Source organism: Apteryx mantelli, chromosome 3 (assembly GCF_036417845.1).
Source record: "Apteryx mantelli isolate bAptMan1 chromosome 3, bAptMan1.hap1, whole genome shotgun sequence".
Classification (NCBI taxonomy): domain Eukaryota; kingdom Metazoa; phylum Chordata; class Aves; order Apterygiformes; family Apterygidae; genus Apteryx; species Apteryx mantelli.
Window position 1 is genome coordinate 70,395,361 of NC_089980.1, and position 20,956 is coordinate 70,416,316.

At 41.4% G+C, this 20,956-nt stretch overlaps 1 long non-coding RNA gene across 1 annotated transcript; it reads left to right on the top strand.

Annotated features, from left to right (window-relative positions):
* The first annotated feature begins 14,885 nt into the window (after window positions 1–14,885).
* Window positions 14,886–20,474, top strand: LOC136991579 (uncharacterized). The gene is made up of 2 exons (XR_010883743.1): window positions 14,886–14,935; window positions 19,659–20,474. It is a non-coding gene; the product is annotated as an uncharacterized lncRNA (long non-coding RNA).
* The last annotated feature ends 482 nt before the right edge of the window (window positions 20,475–20,956 follow it).

The window sequence follows — 20,956 nt, forward strand, 5'->3', positions numbered from 1 at the left end:
CTCAAGGTCTTTAACTTACTGTCTTTTTACCAAGATATACAATGACAAATCATTAGCTCCAGCACAATGGCAGATGCACTGCATATATGTCATGAGGAAAATCACGGGAGAGTGGGGCTGCTGCATGGAGCCCATTACCTGATTCATAATGACTGTGTGCAAATTAAGCATGTGTATAAGCCCCTTAAACTGCAATTTGTGTATCTTATCTTATTCTAGAGGTTAGTTGTTGACCCAGCATGCTGTTTGCATTATCAGTTATCAGTGCTTGAACATCTGCATTAGAGGCGTTTGTATATACTCAGAATCCTGTACCAAAATACACAAATAAGTAATCAGTCCCTAAACACATGAAATTTTCTCCCTTGCTTTTTCTGAAGCTGGCTTTCTCTGATTTCTCTTAGAGAAGAAAAATAGGAAGGCATATCTTTGATACCAAAAGCTATTTTCCTCCCTTCCCCACCCAGAGACACAGCAATACCTGAGACTAATGACTTTCCGTTTGGTCTGGTTTGGTTTGGTTTGGTAGCCTGTGTGATACAAGTTTATTCCCACAATAACATGCAGGCTAGCCATTTCCAAATGCAGTTTTTCATGTTGCTTGTCAGCACAATTCATGCTAACTTGTAATTGAGTCTGACCATCACCCTGAGGTGGATTGATAGGGGTGAGCCAGGTATTGGTTCTTGCTTGCTGATCTACTTTCTCCTACAGAGGTCATACAGTTTAAAGGGTAGTAAGACTAGCAAAAAAGAGAAAGAGCTTTTCAAACAGTTTTCTAGGGTTAGCTACTTCATATAACCGAAATGTTTGAGTACTAACATGCTGTAAAATGATTAATTATTAAGATTAATTTTACAATTTGCAAGTAATTTAGAAATATAACTATATTTGAATCTTTGCTTGAAATCTGAGTTTTGCATGTCTTTAAAGTTCTAATAAGTTCAGATTAGATACTGAATTTCCAGCAGAAAAATATGGCTTAGTGGATGCAATCGCTGCCCAGTGCAGGCAGCCCTGACTGATTAAAGTTTTTTGGTTTTTTGGGTTTTTTACATTTTCAGGAGTACATAAATCACAAATACTGTGTTGATTTAATATCAATCTTGAGTTGTGAGATTGTTTTTTAATTAAATGATGAAAGCCAAATTTTCTGAATAAGACAGAAGTAGATTAAGAGCACACAGTACTATTTTTGAGTATAGCATATCTCTTTTTCTTGAAAAACAGCTTTTCAGCATTCTGTGTCTATCATATCTGATACTGTACAGCTCAGACTGACGATACAAATAAATATCCAGGTATGATCTCTCACCAGGGTGCTCCACTGACTTCACAGAGCCAGGCTGTATCCCAAGATAGTATCACAGTATAGATTGGAGGTGCTGCTTCTGTCTATTCTCACAAATTTAGGCAGTATTTTGCTTTCTTTTTTTAGTGGTAAATCCTTTTCTAATAGAAGTGTGAGCGATCACAGTTCTGCCCCAAACAAGAAGCAGGAAATGTTTTCAGGTTTCTTCTCTGTCATCTGAGTTGCATAAATACTTACCTCTATAATTTGTCCCCTGGTTTCTTCCTTCAGGTGGCAGTGACTGATTCTGGATGGTGCACAGCCCTGCCTTGTTTTTCTGATTTCATTGTCAGAGGGTTGTTCTGCTGGGAAGTTTCTTGTTGGGGACTTTTAGGAAGTTAATTGATAGAGATAATATTCCTCTTTTGATTTCTGATCACAACTCTTTGGAGGGGGAGTCAACTATAAGCAGAGTTTCAGTTCAGTTCTAACTCAGTTCTTGAGTCAGTGGTGTTAAGACTGTGAGGTCTGTAGCTTTCTGCTGGGCCTCAAATATATCTCATCTTTGGGGTAGGGCTTCATAGCTTCCCTCATTTCGCTATCTCTTGTTTATAAATAAACTTTTTTTTCTTTTTCTTGCACTCCCTTTTAGGGCTATGATATCCTGGGATCTGAATGCTATTTTTTTCTGGCTTTTGTAGCTCTTCACTAGTTTCCTTAGTGAAAGTAAGAATATATAGGTATAATAAAGATGTGGTTAGATTTATGATTCTGATCAATTGAGTATGCATTTTCTAGTGATGCGTAGACTGAAAAAAACACAGCTTTTTCCCCACAGTTGCATAGGTTTCAAAAAAAAAAAAAAAAAAAGGAAAAACAAGATTGTATTTTTTTTGTGACTGAAGTCTGTTTTAAAAACAACCCAAAAACCCCACTCAATTCACATGGGACAAAAGCTGCTAAACATTTCTGGTTTTTTTAAGTAGTTCTCTTTTTCTGACCGCAGCCACCTTTGTTACTTGCACTTAAATGTCAGTTGTCTCTGCTACTCCAGCCAATGTTTGCAATTGCTTCCTAAACTGGAAATACACCAATTTTGTGTATGAGCTAGGCGACGGCAGAATATATTGTCCGTTTCTCTTCACTTGGCGGCCTCGGGCTGTCGATTCCCTGCCCGAGGGGTGCTCCAGGGACTCGGACTCTCTGCGCTTCTCTCGCAGCGGCAGCGTGACGGTCCCACACAGCTTGGCGGGGCTGTTGCCCACCTTCTCGCAGGCAGTTGCCCTTTCCTCCGGCCCACCTAGGGCGCTCTCAGTGGCAGCCCTGCTCTCGGCATGCTGCCTGACACTCCTTATAATTTTGCTTTATGCTTTGACCTCCTTTACATGCAAGTCCACGATAGCATGGAGTTTCAACCACATATGTGCAAAGCTGTGTAGCACGTGGCTTTCTTTCCTGCTCTAAGTATGGCATAGAAAAAAGCTTCTTTCAGTGCATTTCTGCAACTCCCCAGTGTTTCTGAGTTTGAACTAGAGCCATTCCTTGAGCTAAACTGAAAGTCTGCCAAAAGCTTCAAGATAGCAGATAATATTTTGTGTAAGTGGTTTGGTGGACGACTCAACCTATAAATGTTTTAGTACCTGTGTCTCTAGAAGGGATGAAGTTAGGTTATCTCTTCTATAATTCAGAGAATACTTAACACGAGGATGAGCAGGCGTACACAAAAAGAAGCACAGTTTACTCAGTATTAGAGCAACTCTGTTCCTTGTAATTTTTTTCTTGCATCACTGGTTCTATGTTCAATAATGAAGTATTTTGCATCTAGGACTAGAAAACAGTGAGAACAGTAGGAATACAACCCTGTTGAATTGTACTGTTACACCAGAGCTTTTAAAACTGTTACTGGTTAGAAAAAAATATGTTTTTGTTTTTGTTTTTTTTTCCAGAATATCTGCTTAGTATAGTGCAGCTGTGTTTAATCATGTGCTAGTTCAGCCTTACAGAAAATCTGATGGTTCTTTTCCTGTGGAAATGTATTGCACATATCCACACTCTAAATGAATACATTACATCTATCACCTCATCTTAAGATGCATGCCATTCTGCCTGTTTAAATGAATGCTTATTTACTGGGATTATAATTAATAATCACTGTATCCTTATAAAGGAAAGTTTCTGGGCAATAATTGTACTCACTTGTGATAATATGGGAAGTTTCTACTGCAATTGTTAGTTTAACTGATTGAAAATCCACTCTGAAGCAGGCCCACACAACACCTGTGCATAGCTATCATCCCTATGTCTTTATGGCCTAAAGACCTTGCATTACAAATGGAAACTTCACTGGGAATTAATATGTTTGTCATTCAAAGAAAAATGATTACTTTTTTCAAGATCTGATATAGACAGCTATGTAGAAGGCACTTCAGGCAAAGGAAGAAGTAACAGACCTCACAGAAAACTCACCTCCGCCATTCCAAATCATTTTTACAACAGTGGAACATTGCAAAACAGCCTGTAGTTCCTCCCAGAGCAGCATTCTTCTTCTTTTGGAGAATATTCTGTGTCCCTGTATTGACAAGCATTTCATCTATAAACACATATTTTGGCAAAATTGTAATAACTCCTGAAGAATGCATGTTCTGTGAAAGTCTTTAGCAAAATGGTTGTTGGGTTGCTAGTATAAAAAGGCTATTTAGTGCATAGGAAAGAGTTTCACAGTCATTCTTATTGCCAAAAAAAAGAACCTGCTTCCAAAAGATAAAATTATATTTGCAGTCAAGGTCTTCTGAAAGGTTCTTTTCCTGTCTGCCTATAATGTTGCAAAATTGGTTAGCAATTGATAGTTTTGCCCATTGTATGCAGTAGGTATTGGACACCGGCGCACAATATTATACAAAGCAGTGCCATCCAGGGACTTGATCAGATAAGGCAAATTCTTTGTCTACGTGCCCACATTAACGAATAGAAAGAAATCCCTTTTCATATGACCTCTCCATTGCTGTATTTGCAAATGTTTGGATCACAGTTGCTTCATGTCAGTGTTTTACAATAACAAATAAATAGGCTTACATTGATGCCATGTTCAATTCTTAGCATTTAGAATCAATTCTCTGCTGTGATGAGTTAGATGCGTACTGTAAGTGTGAGCTAGATTAGGTTTTGCTAGTAAACAGATTAGGACTCTCTTTCATTTGCTGTTTTCATGCTGCCCTCAGTAAATTGTGGGATTTAAGTTTTGGTTTGTCTTTTATAATTTCCAAGAAAGTGAGAAACTTTTGGCTTTTTTGGGAGATCATCTGGGGTTTGTTTGTTTGTTTGTTTGTTTGTTTGTTTTTTTCTGCTTGAAGTCTCAAAATTGGCATCATGTGTGATAATTTAACCCATGTTCTAGGCTCTGGGAAGAGAATGTTTAGCTCACAAGGAAGTGAAACATATTCTGTAAGGGATTTTTTGTTTGTTTTGTTTTGTTTTGTGTTTTGTCTTCCTGTTTTCACTCTGAGAAAACTAAATTAGAGATGTCTGGCCCAGTAAAGAGGTTTAACTGGTATTAATCCTAGAGTAGACTATATTTCACAGGAAGCAAAAAGTATAGATTGAAAATGTTAAACCCCAAGTTAAAGTCAGGAAATTAGGAAGTGTTGCTGAAAGGGAATTTGGGATGCGAGGATGGATTAGATGCTTTCAAGACACACTAATACCTGTTCCTGTCATATGTCAAAGATTTTGCCTATACTGCTTGTAATGAGGGAGACTCCACCACCTCCCCAGGCTCACATCCTCTACAGCTTCCATATCCTCACCATTAGATGAATTTTATTAATGTCTAACCTGAATCTCCCTTGACATAATTCACTCCCATTACTCCTTGCTGCATCCGATGGGGGCATGTTCTTTCCTCTGCCTCAGCAGCTGCTGTTCTCTTCTTTAGGCTAAACGTGCTGTTGGTTCACTCTGTCATCAGAGTACATGTCCCTAACTGCTCTCATTGCTTTTCTCACAGCTCTCCAGCTGTCTTGTAGCATCCTGGAAAGTGCAATGCCTGTGTAAAACAGTTGTAATGCCTGTGAGACTCTAGCTGAGACCCAGTCAGTGCTGAGGGAAGCAGAGGATCGGTTCATGTAACAGAAACCTTCCACTTATCCATTATGTCATTTGCCTTTTTCATAACAACTTGATGTCATGACTCAGGCACAGTTTAATGCACTATAAGCCCTAAATTCTTTACTGAAGAATTGCTGCCAGCCAAGTATACTTGCTTGAGCCATATTCTTGTCTGTTACCATGAGACATTTCGGCTGGTCTGTAAAAAAAGACATAGTGATACTTGTTTAGGGAGGCTTATGAGGCTTGATTAATTCTACTTGGGAAACTCCTTAATGGATTCAGAAGATCTTACTGATTTCATTTCCAATACTTCTAAAGTGCAGTGAAATGAAGAAAAGCTGAACAAGTAATTAGATCTTACTGTATTAACTGAAAGCATAAGGAAGATGATAGAGATTGAGTAACTTTTAGTTGTAAGGGATGCATCGTGACATTTATGTCAGCTCTTCCAAAATTCATAAGGCAACTGGCATGATTCTTTGGAAAGAGACCTCACTGTTGTCTTCATGCAATTGTGGTAAAGTTTCAGTGCAACACGGATCCGCATTCTTTGCTATGATAAGACAGCCAGGCAGAGGACTTCATTTTTCAGACACCCTCAGGATAGCCTATTGGCAATGCAAGGTCTCGCATTAGGCCACGATGCACAGTAGCAGGACAGGTGTTACCTTAGTTCCTCTGCATCAGATACTCTCAGCAAGGCTGCAGTGCTACGTGCGTTGCCTATATCGTCTTGGTGGTTCCTACACGTTGGACGAGGGATACTTCTGGGAGACATTTGTGTGACACTGTCTGACTACTTACCCATTCAGTATCTCATTCAGCTCCTGTCATGAGTGTGATATCTTTATCTCATTCAGAAATGGAGGGCTGTTGGGAGATTGGTGGGGGAGGAGAAGGGGCGAAGGAAGAGAAGGAAGGAAAGGAGGAGTATGTCTGTTATATTTCTACTAGTTCAAACTACCTGTTTGAAGTCTAAATAAGGAGGTTATTTGAATACAGTTCTTCTGCGCTTTAGGATGTGATGTTCAAAAATGATTTGGTTCCATGAAGTCTATTTCATTTTTGCATATGAATTGTACTTGCTCAACAAACTGGGTAAACTGAGCTTACTCTCCAGCAGCTGCTTCCTAATAGCTCCTGACAAAGGATTTTAAAAGTAGTGCTTCCTATATGCTTCTCCCCAGACAACCCCAACAGTAACACTTAATTAATTGCAATATAATACAGAATTTCAAGCCACCTACCAATTATATAGCATTTATGGATTAAAAATGTTCAGTTAGTCCCTGAGACTTCCTTCTCAGTCATGGGGAACACCAGTGCTCCCCAGCAACGCTCCAGTAAGTGTTGAGTCCGCTTTTTCTGGTGTGTGATGTGCTGGGGCTCAGCGGTCTGAGCTGCCTGCAGCCATCCTTCCTCTGAACGCTCAGACCAACCAGCCAGGTCAGTGCCCCTCTGTTCCCTTCCATAGTGGAAATGCAGCTTGTTTCTCTGTCTGCGATTTATTGTATTTTTTGGTGCATTTATTTATCAGAGAACTTGAATTAAGCAGGATTACTTGTGTGTTTTGTTCAGCGAGAGCCTGTATACGGCCAGAAGGGTGCTACTAATCACTGGCAGATAGCATGTTCTTTATACTGTGGTTGATAAAGTGCTATAAAGGCATCTGAAGGATTTGAAGGGCAGATCTAAGGAGCAGATGAAACCCATGTATGCAAGAACCTTTGGGTACTTCTACTTCCTGCCCTGTTAGGCAACTACAGTTCCATTGGTTCAGTCTTCCAAAATTTTAATTGGCTTGAATTGATGGCTTGATGAGGTAAAACAGTTGCAGAGGAAGAGGGGAGTGTGAAAGATGAGTACAGCCTGGAGCACACGTCAGGCTCTAGTTGGGTTCAGCACTTTGCGGAGAAGTGCTGGAATCCCAGTGAGCAGAGATGAAGGCAAGGGTCCTCTGGAGTGGTGTAAAAATGTCCTTTACTGGGAAAGAACAGAGCTCTGAACCAGCCACTTGGCTGAGGCTACAAGTTACCTGGGAAAGAAATTTATAAAGTAGGAAATACAAAAATTATATTGGCCATGGGTGTGGAAATTTGACACTCAAGCCCTCGCAATCTTTTGGGTTGTGCTTTTTTGTTGAAGATGGAAAAAAGCAAAAACCCTGTCCTGAATACGGTATTACTAAGATGATTTTTGTAAGAGTGAGAACCATTTAAGGTTTGTCTGCACCATAATCTTACGTTAATTAACCTTGATGCTCGGTCAGTAGAGCCAGTCCTCTGGAGTAAGTGTGCCATGTAGACCTGCCCTTAATGACTTAGCCATAGGACTAAGCTCAGTCAGGAAGTTGAATGACCAACTTGCTGCACAATCTCAAGCAAGTTGTTTATTGTCATCATATTTACTGTGCCAGATGCTCTATACACTGGTTAGGTTCATTCTGGGAACTTTCATTGTATTACTGTATGGAGATGCAGTTTCCAGGCAGAAAAGCAATCTAGCTTAATCCTATGTTTCTGCATATGTAAAGTGTGGTTTCTTGCTTCCTCACCCTCCCATCCCCCGGGAGAAGAGTTGTGTTTAGTTAAAAACAAATGTATTACGCTGAAAACAAACACCAATAATCTAGAATATGAGAATTCTGGATTTCAGGTTTATCATGTTCTGCAGTCCCCAAACCCTACAAAATTATCTAGAATTTAGTTTAGAATGAACTAATTGGGTGACTGTCACAAAATGTTGCTTTACTGCATATCTGTGGTTGTACACCTTTTTCTGTGGCCTGGAAACCTGACAGAGATGTCCTGGAGCTGCCATCTGTTGGAGGCTGCTAGGGTATTCTGAAGAAGTATCACCATATGATTTATAAGACCTTTCTTGTGCAATGATCTGTGGATACTTTAGAATCTGCCTTGAACAAACAGGTTCTCACTTTTCAGACGCTTGCTTGAAAGATGCATGTGGAGCGAATGGCTTGGAAGCCAATTTCTGGCAAAAAGTAAAATCCTGGTTACAAGGAGAACAGGAGTTTTAACATGACTGGTTATAAAATCAACTCATCTGGCTACCTATATATGCACATGAGTCTAACTGTGATGCTGCTTTGGGAGATTTACTTCCTTATACTAGCCTCTAATATGCACATGTGTATATCTGTATATATGTCTATGTGTATGTATATCTAAAAAAGACCTTTATAAATAGAGAGACTTTAGATTTCTTATTGGAACTTTTTGTTCCTTTGCAAAAAAGGGGGGGGGGGTTAAAAAGGAAAACTAAAACACTTGTATACTTTCTGTAAACTTAAAAATGTTTGCAATTATGGGCATTTCAGAGCTTGCAGTGATTTCTCAGTCCCAATGGGGAAAACAAAATTTATTTCTCTTAATTTCTAGCCTCATAGTGCCATTAAATAAAAATCACATATGTATTGGGTAGAAGGAGGAATCAACAATCCTATAGTTGAGCAAAAATAAGGAACAATTTCTCTGGCTGAGTTTTTGTAATTGTTTTTTCAGTAGGTCATTTGAAGATGCTCAAGATTTAGATAAATCCCAGAGGACATGGAGTAATATGTGTTGTACTGTTGATGTGATTAAAGAATACACTGAATTGTAGAATCATCATGGATCAACCATTTTTCACTCAGGCATTTACCATATATATATTTTTATGTGTATGTCTGTGTGTAGATAAACATACATTTTGACATTAATAGTCACAGTAGGTTATAGTCAACAAGGAGAGGAAAATTGCTTCCCTGACTAGCTGAATTATAGTCAGGTATTAAACTGCCTCTGCTCTGGGAGATTTTATTTTGTGCCATCTTATAACGAGAGAAAACTTGACAGTGTTGCATTTAAATTAATGTTTACAAAGTGGCATTATACTTCTTAAGTGGAATGCATTTCCTATGGTTCATTGCTGAAAGTAAGTTTGTGGTAACCTGGGACATGATATGTTAGATGCTATACAAGGATCTAATGGTATCTAAAATATCATAAGAATCAGGTCTAGCGCTTCCAAATTGCAGTCCTCAGACCACCTGCAGTTCTTGGACTTCACGTTGGTAGCCCATAAAAAATGGGCTGATTTTGTTTGCCGCTGTTGTTGCTACATTGCACAAAAAAATCAAAATATATTTTGTGTGTTCCTTTTACTATCTTTGTAAGAAACAAATGACTGTCATTGTCACAAAGATGGTACCTGTCACTAGCAGAAGGGAGAACAGTCGTCATCAGGGTCCAGGAATAGAGCTGAGAACCTCTGGGTGACACTGTCTCAGGTCGACTGCTCCAGGCAATGTTTCCACAGTGTCTCTGAATTTGGTGTAGGGAAGTTGCCAAGTCATGTGATTTTGTACTTAAGTGAAGCCTATTCCTGCCTATATCCAGAATCCATGGGGACAGACTGCAGTCCTCATTCAGAAGATCTTGGTGCAAATCTGCAGCTCTATTGACTTCATTATAAATCTGTCTTTCAGATTGCCAAGAGCTGCATATGGGTTTCAGAGGTGCCAAGATGCTGAAACGCTAAATCATGTGTCTCCTAGCTACGCGTCAGTGGCAGCTTGCTCTCCAAGGTATGAGAGAAGTCCTCTGAGGCATGCTGAGGCCAGCTTTCAGACTGTGAAACTCAGCTTTTGTGGAGTCCTTATTGCTTGTGCCACTGAGCAAAAGAGATGGCTCCTACACTGTGATTATAGGATAAGTGGTACAAGTCCATGTATTGGAGGGAGACTGTGCAAAAGTGACTTCATAATCTGTACTCCCCGCACTGGTGATCGCTGCAGGCTCTGCTGGCTTGTCAGATATGTTTGGGCCATAGTCCAGTCTCATCGCTGGCGTAGATCAATCATATTCACTAATGTCTGGCAAACCTGAGAGATTGAGAGTCTTGAGAAATGGTGATAAAATTATGTTGTTCTAATGCTAGAATTATCCTTAGCAGATGTGAAATAAGAAAGGGAAGAAAGGCAAATATGCTTCCAGCTTCTCTTTGCAGTCTAGCAGTGTTGCAGTCTTCTGACCATTGCCAGTGTAGAGAGTCAGTTACTAAATACTCATAGCTATGACTCCTTCTCCTCTTCTTTCACCACAGCTGCATAGTTGTCCAAAAATGAAGGTGTTCCTGAGCTGTCTCCGTCCTTGTTATTATCTCCTAAGAGTGTGCAGACCAGTAGGTTTTCTGTGATCTGCATTTCTACACGGTACCTATATCTGTATTGTTAAAATAGTCTTATTTCTGCACATCATCTTTCCTCCTTTCGACCCATGTTTAGAGATGATTGAGATATCTTCAGATTGGCTAAAATTACTACACTTCTGGAGGGTAAGCTATCAACATGTATGTTAATTTTCATTCCATCATTAAAAGTACTGAAACTTGAATGCCAGTTTTCCAGGTTGTAGCTTTAAGTTGTGGCTATTTTGGGGGGGAGAGGTGGGAGGGTGTTTTTGTTTGTTTGTCTTCAGGTGAATCTGTTGTGATACAAAAATGAATTGCAAGGAGAGGAGGGGTTGTGACTTCAGTCAACTGATGGCTGTGCCATAGGTCTGTGACAGACACAAGGGAGCGAGGACCTGCCGTGTCCATTTAGCTTGCAACCGTCCTCCCAATGCCCGAAGGAACAGGAAAGGATTCCGAAAACTCTGTGAGTTTTATTTCTTTCCGGAGCATTGGATTTATAGAAATGGCTTGCTAAAATAAATGTTTATCATTTCTTTCCTAGCAAAAAGTCAAGGAAACAGCAAAGAACTTTTCTAAACTAAGCTCAGATTAGCAAACTATAGGAAAAATTATCTTTTAGTTTTCTCTTTCACTAGCACTGGTATAAAAGTAGAAAGTTTTGATGAAGAGGGTCGTTTTCTTCCCCTAAAAATCAACTAGCAGATCAAATTTGTTCACAAGAAACTGAATTTAATGATTTATTTCTTCTGATTTAATTTCCTGGGAGCAGGAAGGGTAGTATTTGCACTGTCCTAATAAATCGCCTTGACTAATTCAGTCGGGTCTGGTTTCACATGAAAAGGTTCCTGGAGATCTGTTAATTTCACAGAATCACAGAATCACAGAATCGCTGAGGTTGGAAGGGACCTCTGGAGATCATCTAGTCCAAACCCCTGCTCAAGCAGGGTCACCTAGAGCACATTGCACAGGATTGCATCCAGGCGTGTTTTGAATATCTCCAGAGAAGGAGACTCCACCACCTCTCTGGGCAGCCTGTGCCAGTGCTCTGTCACCCTCACAGTGAAAAAGTTTTTCCTCATGTTCAGATGGAAGCGTCTGTGTTTCAGTTTGTGCCCGTTGCCTCGCGTCCTGTCGCTCGGCACCACTGAAAAGAGTCTGGTCCCATCCTCTCGACACCCTCCCTTCAGATACTTGTACACGTTGATAAGATCTCCTCTAAGTCTTCTCTTCTCCAGGCTAAACAGGCCCAGCTCTCTCAGCCTTTCCTCATAAGAGAGATGCTCCAGTCCCCTAATCATCTTTGTAGCCCTTCGCTGGACTTGCTCCAGTAGTGCCACATCCCTCTTGTACTGGGGAGCCCAGAACTGGACGCAGTACTCCAGATGGGGCCTCCCCAGGGCTGAGTAGAGGGGGAGGATCACCTCCCTCGACCTGCTGGCAACACTCTTCCTGATGCACCCCAGGATCCCATTAGCCTTCTTGGCCACAAGGGCACATTGCTGCCTCATGCTTAACTTGGTGTCCGCCAGCACTCCCAGGTCCTTCTCCGCAGAGCTGCTTTCCAGCAGGTCAACCCCCAACCTGTACTGGTGCAGGGGGTTATTCCTCCCCAGGTGCAGGACCCTGCACTTGCCTTTGTTGAACTTCAGGAGGTTCCTCTCCGCCCACCTCTCCAGCCTGTCCAGGTCTCTCTGAATGGTGGCACAGCCCTCTGGCGTATCAGCCACTCCTCCCAGTTTTGTATCCTCAGCAAACTTGCTGAGGGTGCACTCTGTCCCTTCATCCAGGTCATTGATGAAGAAGTTGAACAAGACTGGACCCAGTACTGAAATTTATTTACTTATTAATCAGGATACTTTTAATTGGTGTTTTATTTGAAATCTCTCAATATAATTAATAAAATTAACAACTAATAAAATATGAAATATTTTTACAAAATTTTATAAAATTAAGTAATTTAATTAAAATTAATTTTTATAGAATTTTTATAAAATTAATACTAAAATATGAAACCAGAAAAGGTCTTGGAAGTAGAAATAGGTGTTATTGTAAGTTACAAGTTCTTTAGGCTTAATTAAAAATACAGCATAGAGCAATTATCAGGCCACTGATCTGTTTAGGCCTGTTTCATTTGTCTGCAAAGGCCCGAAGGAAAATGCATGATATCCTGCCAGGAGCACTGAAGGAATCATCTCTCCTAGAAAGTGCTGGCCCAAGTTATGAAACCTGATGATTTATAGCTGTTTCACAACATCAGGATGGTGGTGTTTGTTTCTTTTTGTTTAAAAAAAAAAAAAATACCTTTGGATATTTTTGTCATTCCCTAAAAATGTCTGATGCTTTTGATTCCAGTTAAGATCTTGGTGTCTGTGATACGTGTGGTAGAGAGTTCTGCTGTCTAATTATTCAATACATGTCCCCTTACCCCCAAATATTTTTTTAAGTTTTTCATTTGCTAACTTTCAATCTCCATACTAAAGTTCTGAGAGGAAGCAAATAGATGTGTTGTTTGTCCAAGGTTTGTGTATGGTACTAGTTCATCGCTGGATATAGGCTCCAATGTAATTTGCTTTTTTGTAAGATGCTTGCAAGTCCAGTTCGTGAACAGCGGTGCTTGCAGATTGTGTACAGGTTCCTCAGCTCTTCTGCCTCAGAAGGAGAGCGCCCGACCCACTGGCTGTCTCCAGAAATATCTTTCTCCAGGACTTGCATCCAGTTAAGTCACCCAAAAAAACAAGTTTTCAGCATCAATCTCAGTTCTTGACATTTGCCCCAGGCAAACCCCATCAAAACTCCTTTTAGGCCACCTTGGCTTTGAAGACAAACCCGGGCTGTGAAACCTCCTTTTGTGCAGCTGCCTGGCAGTGTGAGTAACTGCAGAGCTTTAACTGTCAAAGCCTGCATTTAACGTACATAACCTTCTTCAACAGAGGTTGAGAGAACTAATATTAAGCTCTCCATAAAGCATCTTTCACCATGACAAGGACAGCTTACTTCTCACATGACATTTTCACAGAGCCTGCATGGGAAGCCGCAGTACTAATTGGGACCTGCAGACATTGCAGGAGGAAGTCTGCCTCCCCAGCTGGTGTTCCTGATGGGATCGTTCGGTCAGTCTTGGCAAAAACAGCAGGGAAGAGTGAGCTGGGAGACCAGGTAAACCTTCCCGAGCAGCCTTGGCAATGGGGGGCCCTGGGCACTGTCACCACCTGTGCTTCACCTGTTTGGTGGTGAGGCTGGGTTTAATGCAGCAGAGAGAGGTCAGCTATGATTTGGGATCCAAAAATTCATCACTTTCTGAAGTAAGATTTAGCTGCTCTTTGTTCGTTCCTTTTTATATCCATTCCAGAGAAGTTCTTATACAGATATTAGTGATAACTGATGAGTTGAAAAGAAGAAAAAATATCTTTATATGTGATACCTGCACTCTTTATAAATGTTCACTTTCAATGTGGATATATTTATCTCAGATAACTGTGTGCCTCTAATGCTATTCCCTCTGTAAGCTAGACACAATTCAGGCCAGATTTGAGCTCAAAAGCCTAATTTTTATTTTATTTACTTTATTTTTTACTTTTTTGGCTATAGCAGAGAGTTTCTCCGTAAAGTTCTGTGGTATTTATTTATCTGCATGCTTAAATTCTAAAGAATTGGGGGATGGACTGGAGGGAGTTCAGACATATGCATGTCTGAGCACAGGAGTCCCAGCTGTGGACTGGAGAGCAAGATAACAGTAGCAGGCTGTCGTCTTTATGGCAGCCAGGAAGAGCACAGACGAGGAAGCAGATGCAAAACAAACCCAAAACCCCAAACCCCTCATCTTTGTGTTCCCTGCAGCTCTGAGCCAGCTGTGTGATAAGCCATTCTCTTCAATTCTTAGTAAGAAAACCATTGCAATTTAAAAAATAACATTTATATGTATTTTAATTACATGCAATGTAATGATTTTAGTTCAGTGCAACTAAAGTAACTGGGAATTTAGAATTATCCACAATTACAAAAAAACAAGTGTAACCAGCTTTACTGATTGCCTCTGAAGTCAGACAGCACATTAATAGCTTCTAGGAAATTTGGAAACTTTTCTATTGAGGAACTGTATTTTAGATTTATTTCTCTTTCATACTTTTTTTTATCAGTAAGCATATTTGTGCAAGAGCAAAATCTTCTTACTCTTTAAGAGCTTGCTCATGTTTGTTCCTGTTTCATATTCTCCAGAGTTTGCCAGTGCTGTTGTTGAGACTGTTTCCTTTTGTAGCTGCTGTCAGCATCCCTGTTCCAGCTGGAACTGGCCCCTGCACCATCCATGGCTCCAGCCGCATGTTCCAGAACTGTTGCTGCAAGCAGGTCAGTTTTATCACAGCTACTGTGTAGTAAACAAATACTTAAGTTTTGCCTTTTTTTAAAAACATGCATAAGGCTCAGTAATTTTTGATTTATGTGATGACTGGGGTTTGCACTTTAAGTCAATAGACATGATTTTTGCTTTGTCCTAGATTTTCATATTGTATTAGTATATATAATATGTAATCAACAGTGCGTTTGTTGAGCAGTCACTATGTTTTGAATAATATTTGCTATGGGCTGTTTCTGTGCTGATCTTAACTGCTGCTTGAGGTTCCAAGTTGAGTGAAATTAAGCTTTGGTGCATTATAAATGCAAAGGGGTTTTTTTTGTTTTTTTTTTAATGCCAGGATAAAAATATCTTCTGGCGCTGGCAGAATGAGGTCTTGTATGTATCTGTACTGCCTTCCAGTAATTGGGTGTGGTAAGGCATACGTGGTAGAGAACTGTGAGTGTTTTAACATGAATGCTTTCTCATGCTGTATTTTCTGCTTCTTGGTATTCCATATGTCCGTAAAGACACCTGCATCTTCTCCTGGTAGCTGTAAGCCTCTCTGGATCTTTGCCTTCTGCACCTGTCAGATGCCAGGATTGACTGGCTTTCTTACATTCCCTTATGTTTGCTGAGGTCCTCTCAACCCTGCTTTCACACTGCTGACAAAGCCACAAAATATGCCTGCTTACTGACACCAGAGCATGGCAGGGGACAGTCCTTCATACATTTGTAAGTCACAGTGATTTGCCTTTTGACTTCTGGCTCCCTGGTGTTTGTGCAGTGGTGGCAGAAGCCTGTACCTGCTGCCCAAAGCCTGTGCTTCAGCCCTCATGTATTTTTGATCTTAGGCTATACTTCTGGAGACCCCCAGGTGCTCCAGCTGAGGCACTTCCACTCCAGGGAACCTCACTTATGCCCATGTTTTCCCTTTCCTCTCCCCTTGTGCCTTCTTTTAGTGCAATCCTGAAGTGAGCCCTTGCGATGAGAGGAGCAGGAAAGGTTGACAGCCATGACCGACCGCAGTCAGGTCTGGGAGGCTGCTCAGGCTTCCCTCCCAGGCCACTGAGAGATTCGGACAGGCAGGACTCACCTGCAAGTGGTTGCTTGTATGGTTGATATCTCAAAACGATTCTGAGAAGGCAAAAATAGGCTGTCTGAATGTCAGAATTTTTGTAGCTTTTGTGCATGAAGCCAGACACCTTTCTTATCCAGCATTTTTAATGAAAAGGGGGGCATTCTGCTGTCTGCTACACAGATGTCCAGCTGGAGTGACTTCAACATTACTCCAGTGAACCAAATAATGTTGTTCGAACTTCTGGTGAATAAGAGCAGAAGCAAGTGCCCCCAACATGTTCGCAGCAGAGGTGATTGCTTCAGGTTGTGTACCACACTAACAGGGATGTACTACCCTTATTACCCAAGTTAGGTAATTTGAGGTTTGATCAAGTACCTCTGCAGAAGGTGTTCCTTCCTGGTTCTACCATAAAGGTTCCCTAAGCAAAGCACCCAAAAACCAGTGCTCTGAAACAATTTTACTTTTCCCCAGATTGAATCATCTGACCTTTTCTTTATCATTTTCCCATGTGTAAAAGAATAATCTCATGCTCAGTCAGGCGTGCCTGAGGTGTCATTCTTGTTTTTGTGATTATTCCAAACTCCCTTTAAATTTGTATAAAAGACAGGAAAGAAAGTCATACTTCCTTATCTCAAGGTCAAATCCAAAAGCCTGTCTCTGTATCTAGGTGACAAGCTGTAGCCTCTAAGAAGGGTTTGATCATGCTGTGTACTCTGTCTTCTCAAGTTGTATTGATGTATATTGTATCTCCTCTCTTCGGGGTGCATTTGCAAGAGATATCCATGGATTAACAAAGTAGGATCACTATTACATTCCATTTTTACTTTTCCTCTGAGCCTGGAGTTTTTTCTCCACTTTTAGCTGTCCTATCCTGCTTCAAAAATTTTAACGTCCCTTCAGCCTGCCCACGTGCAACTACTGCCTGCCCAAATGTTAAACTGAATTGGGTAACTACTGCTGCAGTGCCAGCCTGAGCCGTAACAGATTGCAAGCCCACTGTGAAGCAGAATGTCCTTCCGCATGAGGCTGGACAACATTTACTTTCCAGATTGTACGGTTTTTTTTACATGATGATCCCTGTGTTTGATATGAATATATGGGACAGTATATAGTATGATTTGCTGTGTAAAGTTCAGGAGATTAATACACATAGCCCATTACTGTGGCACAGTATTGATTAAATCCTTTCAGGATGGTATAGGGTCTGTGAAGAGCAGCTGGTCTGAACCCTAATTCTAAAACAGACAGTGAGTTATGTCTCCATGTGGCATATTAGTCATTGCAATACCTTTTAATCAGGCTTTTAATCAGCAGGCTTTGACTTTTTTCCTCTCTAAAAAGTGTGAGATCTGAAACCTTTTCCTAAGACCAGATTGTTCCTTCTGCAACAAAAGCTCTGGGAGAGATTTAGGGAAAAAAAAATCTCTGCCAAGATCTTACGCTGCATTCTCTAGCTGGGGTAGGAACTGGCATTTAAGAACAATATCCCTAATGGTGAGGCCAAAACATGGGAGTTTCCAAGAGTTTGTAGAGGCTATGTGCTTCTACATAGGAGTTTCACCCATTTCAGCTCCCCTGGGCTACAGCTGCCCTGAGATGTTTAACAGTTTACAGAGGGATTACTTTGGTCTGAGATGCTGATACAGGACCTGCCACTGTCATGTCTGAGCAGCTTGCATTTGTTCTTGTAATTAGCTCAGGATATGTGCTGGCAGACTGATTGTAGCACACTTCATCTTACCCATGCACAGCCTGTCTGTGGCCCTGTGCTTAGGTGCTAAGTATGTTTGGGCTTTTCTGTCACCTCTCAGCTCCCCTCAAGTCTTGAACAGACCTGTATCTTTACTTCTCTGGCAGCACAGATCATAAAGACCACCTCTGAGAAGATGGTTAGGCACCTCATACCTACTTTGGCAATTTCAATAGGAGTTCAGGCACATAAATAGGTGACAGGTGCTTTATTTCCTTTGTGGGCTTCCTCCAAAGCATCTAATTTAAGGTAATATTGGCAGCGTAGGAGCAGGGAATTGGAGCAGGCCTTCCAAGCCTAAGGCCAATTCCTAATTACTGGACTGACATTCTTCTTCTGACCTCTGCTTCACTCCTTTAGGAGAAGAAAAAGAAGTGAAGTCTTCTGTTCTTGGCCCACCCCAACTGCACTTCCTCCACAGGGCATACCCGCAGACCTTGGCTTATGGATGGACACATAAATTGCACCTTCCTATGGATGGTGCCCACTAAGGATGGCAGGTGTGGGACATATGTGTATGTCGGAGTTTTGATTTCCACCCTTTTTGGGCACTTCATCACTGTGCCCCCGCAAGAGTGACAGGAATTATAAAGCAGTCAGCCACCGGTCCCCTGGCAGGTATTCAAGCTCTGCTTCATACAGCGGTGTTGGCCAGAACTGCTCAGCTCCCTCTTCTACCTTCACCCAGGCTGAATAGAAGTAGAAAGACGCCCCTCAGTTAAAGAGCATTTTAGTTCCTTCATTGGCACTTTGAAATGTTTTCGCATCTCTTCTATCTGTTAATATTGGCAAGCGCTTGTGCTGGCAGGTGCTTGTGTTGCCATCTTTCATGCTTTTATCAAAAGCTATTGGGTAGCTCTGCAAAGCTTCAGCTCCTGCAGCCAAAGGATTAAATGACAACCTCTAGCCTCATTTTTATGGCTGTGGAGGAAATGTGACTATAACAGAATTAAATATAGAAACTAAAAAGAAAAAGAATTAAATGTTTAGTATTGTTAATAACAGTAAAGCCATGTGGTTATACTGCTAGTTATATTATGTGGGACCTGGCCTCTACAAAGCTATGTGCTATGCTGGTTCAGTTCTCTTCGAACAATCCTTAACAGTGGTCACAGAATGCAAATTTTATCCCACAATTTTGCTAGGAGGAAATTCTCCAGGCCGTAACACACCGACCCAAACCGTCATTCAGTTTCGGTTTGGGTATTTGGGCAGAGCTTCTTCTCTTGCCTCTCATGCTGTAGATCTGCTGGTGTGACAGTGGGTACCTAGAAGCTCCCTCTTCGTCAGCCAGGCCGCTCGGATGCTTTCTGAGACAGAGGACGTCCCTTGTTTCAGAGGCCCCTCTGCATCCGTGGCACAGCTTGGCCTCTTGGTTCGAACCTGTGGTTACCGTCTGCCTTTCCCGTGACCCCCTGCCTCCAGGGGGGGACACAGCAGCCAGCCACCACCTCCAAACCAGCAGGGCCACACCGTTCACCAGCAAAGTTAAGCTGTGATTTGTTGTGTTAAAAAGGGAAGAGAGAACAGCTTCATGTCTACGTTATGTCAGCTACAGGGAGCTGTGGTAGCAGGGCTCAGGGAAATCATTTCCAAAGGTTAAAGATTAGTAACAGTATATTACAGGTCAGGGTCCGAATCTGCCTCTTGCACTTTGCTCCTTCTCTGTTCATGGCCGGCTGCCCCGGAGAGAGCTGCTCTCTGCAACAGCCTCTGGGTTTGTTTCCTGAGGAGAGCTGTCTTGTCTAGCCAGATCCAACTTTTTGGCCCTTTTTCAGTGAGGCAACTAAAGGCAAAGAGGTTAAATAGTCACTAAGTCAGGCCAAACAATGAGTCAATACCAGAAGTCAAATTAAAGCTCAGGAGTCCTCAGCTTCTGTCCCTGTTTTCTCTCCTGTTCAAATAGACAGGAAGCTGAGACGGATGCCTGTAAGAGACGCAGTGTGCAAAGGACTGAATAAATACTTGCTTGTGTGCGAGTGAACACCTCATCTGTCTGTGCCTGGTGCTCTGAGAATGAGTTTAATGCAAGTTCCTGCAATGCGTCGCAGAGCCAGATCCCCCCCTGCCCCGCAGCTGCTTTACGCTCCAGGGAGAAGCACGGCGCTGAGGCTGGCGCGGTTGAGTCGGCACCCATCATCTCGAGCACGCAGGGCCGCTACGGCCTTGCCGAGGACCGCCAGAGGGCTCGTACCCGCAGAGGAAGAGAAAGGATTCGCACCCGCAGAAGGCTGGCTGGGCAGCAAGCTGTGACGCTCCTCCAAGCCCCGTGAGCAAGAGTGGGCTGAGAAGCGGGACCCAGGGCACACTGAGACCCCATTTTGCTTCTAAATTTTGAGTGCTCTTGTAAAAGGATGACGAGAAGAAAATGTTTATTACACTATTAACTCAATAGGTGGAAATAGCTCTTCTGAAAGCATTGCTTGTTTTTAATTAGTTTAATAGTATTATGAATCCAGAAGGGTTTGATGCCAGATTTCCATCCAGACTGGAACTTTCACAATCAATCCTCTGGATGAGGGATTTGCTCATGGGAAGACCAATAAACTTTAAAGTGTTGTGAATGGCAATATTTTCTTCATTTTCTTAGTGTCATTTGATATGCAAAGAAAACTCAAAATATTCACTTCTTTATATTTTTAAGATATGGCATATTTAAATCTAGCAGCATTTCTGAAAGAATAATATGATGCTTGAAATAAATAAACTTAGCTTGCTTGTATTCTTGGTCCTGACTGTATGAGGTGAGGAAAAGGCTATATCTTTATCCCCCTGCCTTTTTTTTCCAAGATGCTTTTGACCATTTCCTGGTTTTGTTTAGTGGAAGCATCCAGTACTGTGACTGAGCTAACAGTCACAGAGGATGTCGTGCTATATTTATGCTTTATGCAATATTTGTGTCAAAAAGCCTCTGTCTAAACAGACCCAGTGTCAGTAAAGATGACCCTGGAACAAATGGTCAGAAGTCCCAGAAAGCTGATCTTTCCCAAAAGTGAGTAATGTGAGGCAAATGGAAAATGTTAGTCTTAAGTAGGTCAGATCCAATTGTGCAAATCTGACTAAAAACATCAATTGCTGGGCATCTAAACCAAATAAAATATTAAACATATTGATTAAGCAAAAATAGAAGAAACTGTTACCATCTTCAGTATGTATGAAACTATTTAAATGCACTGCAGTATGTGAACAATATGTATTGCAATT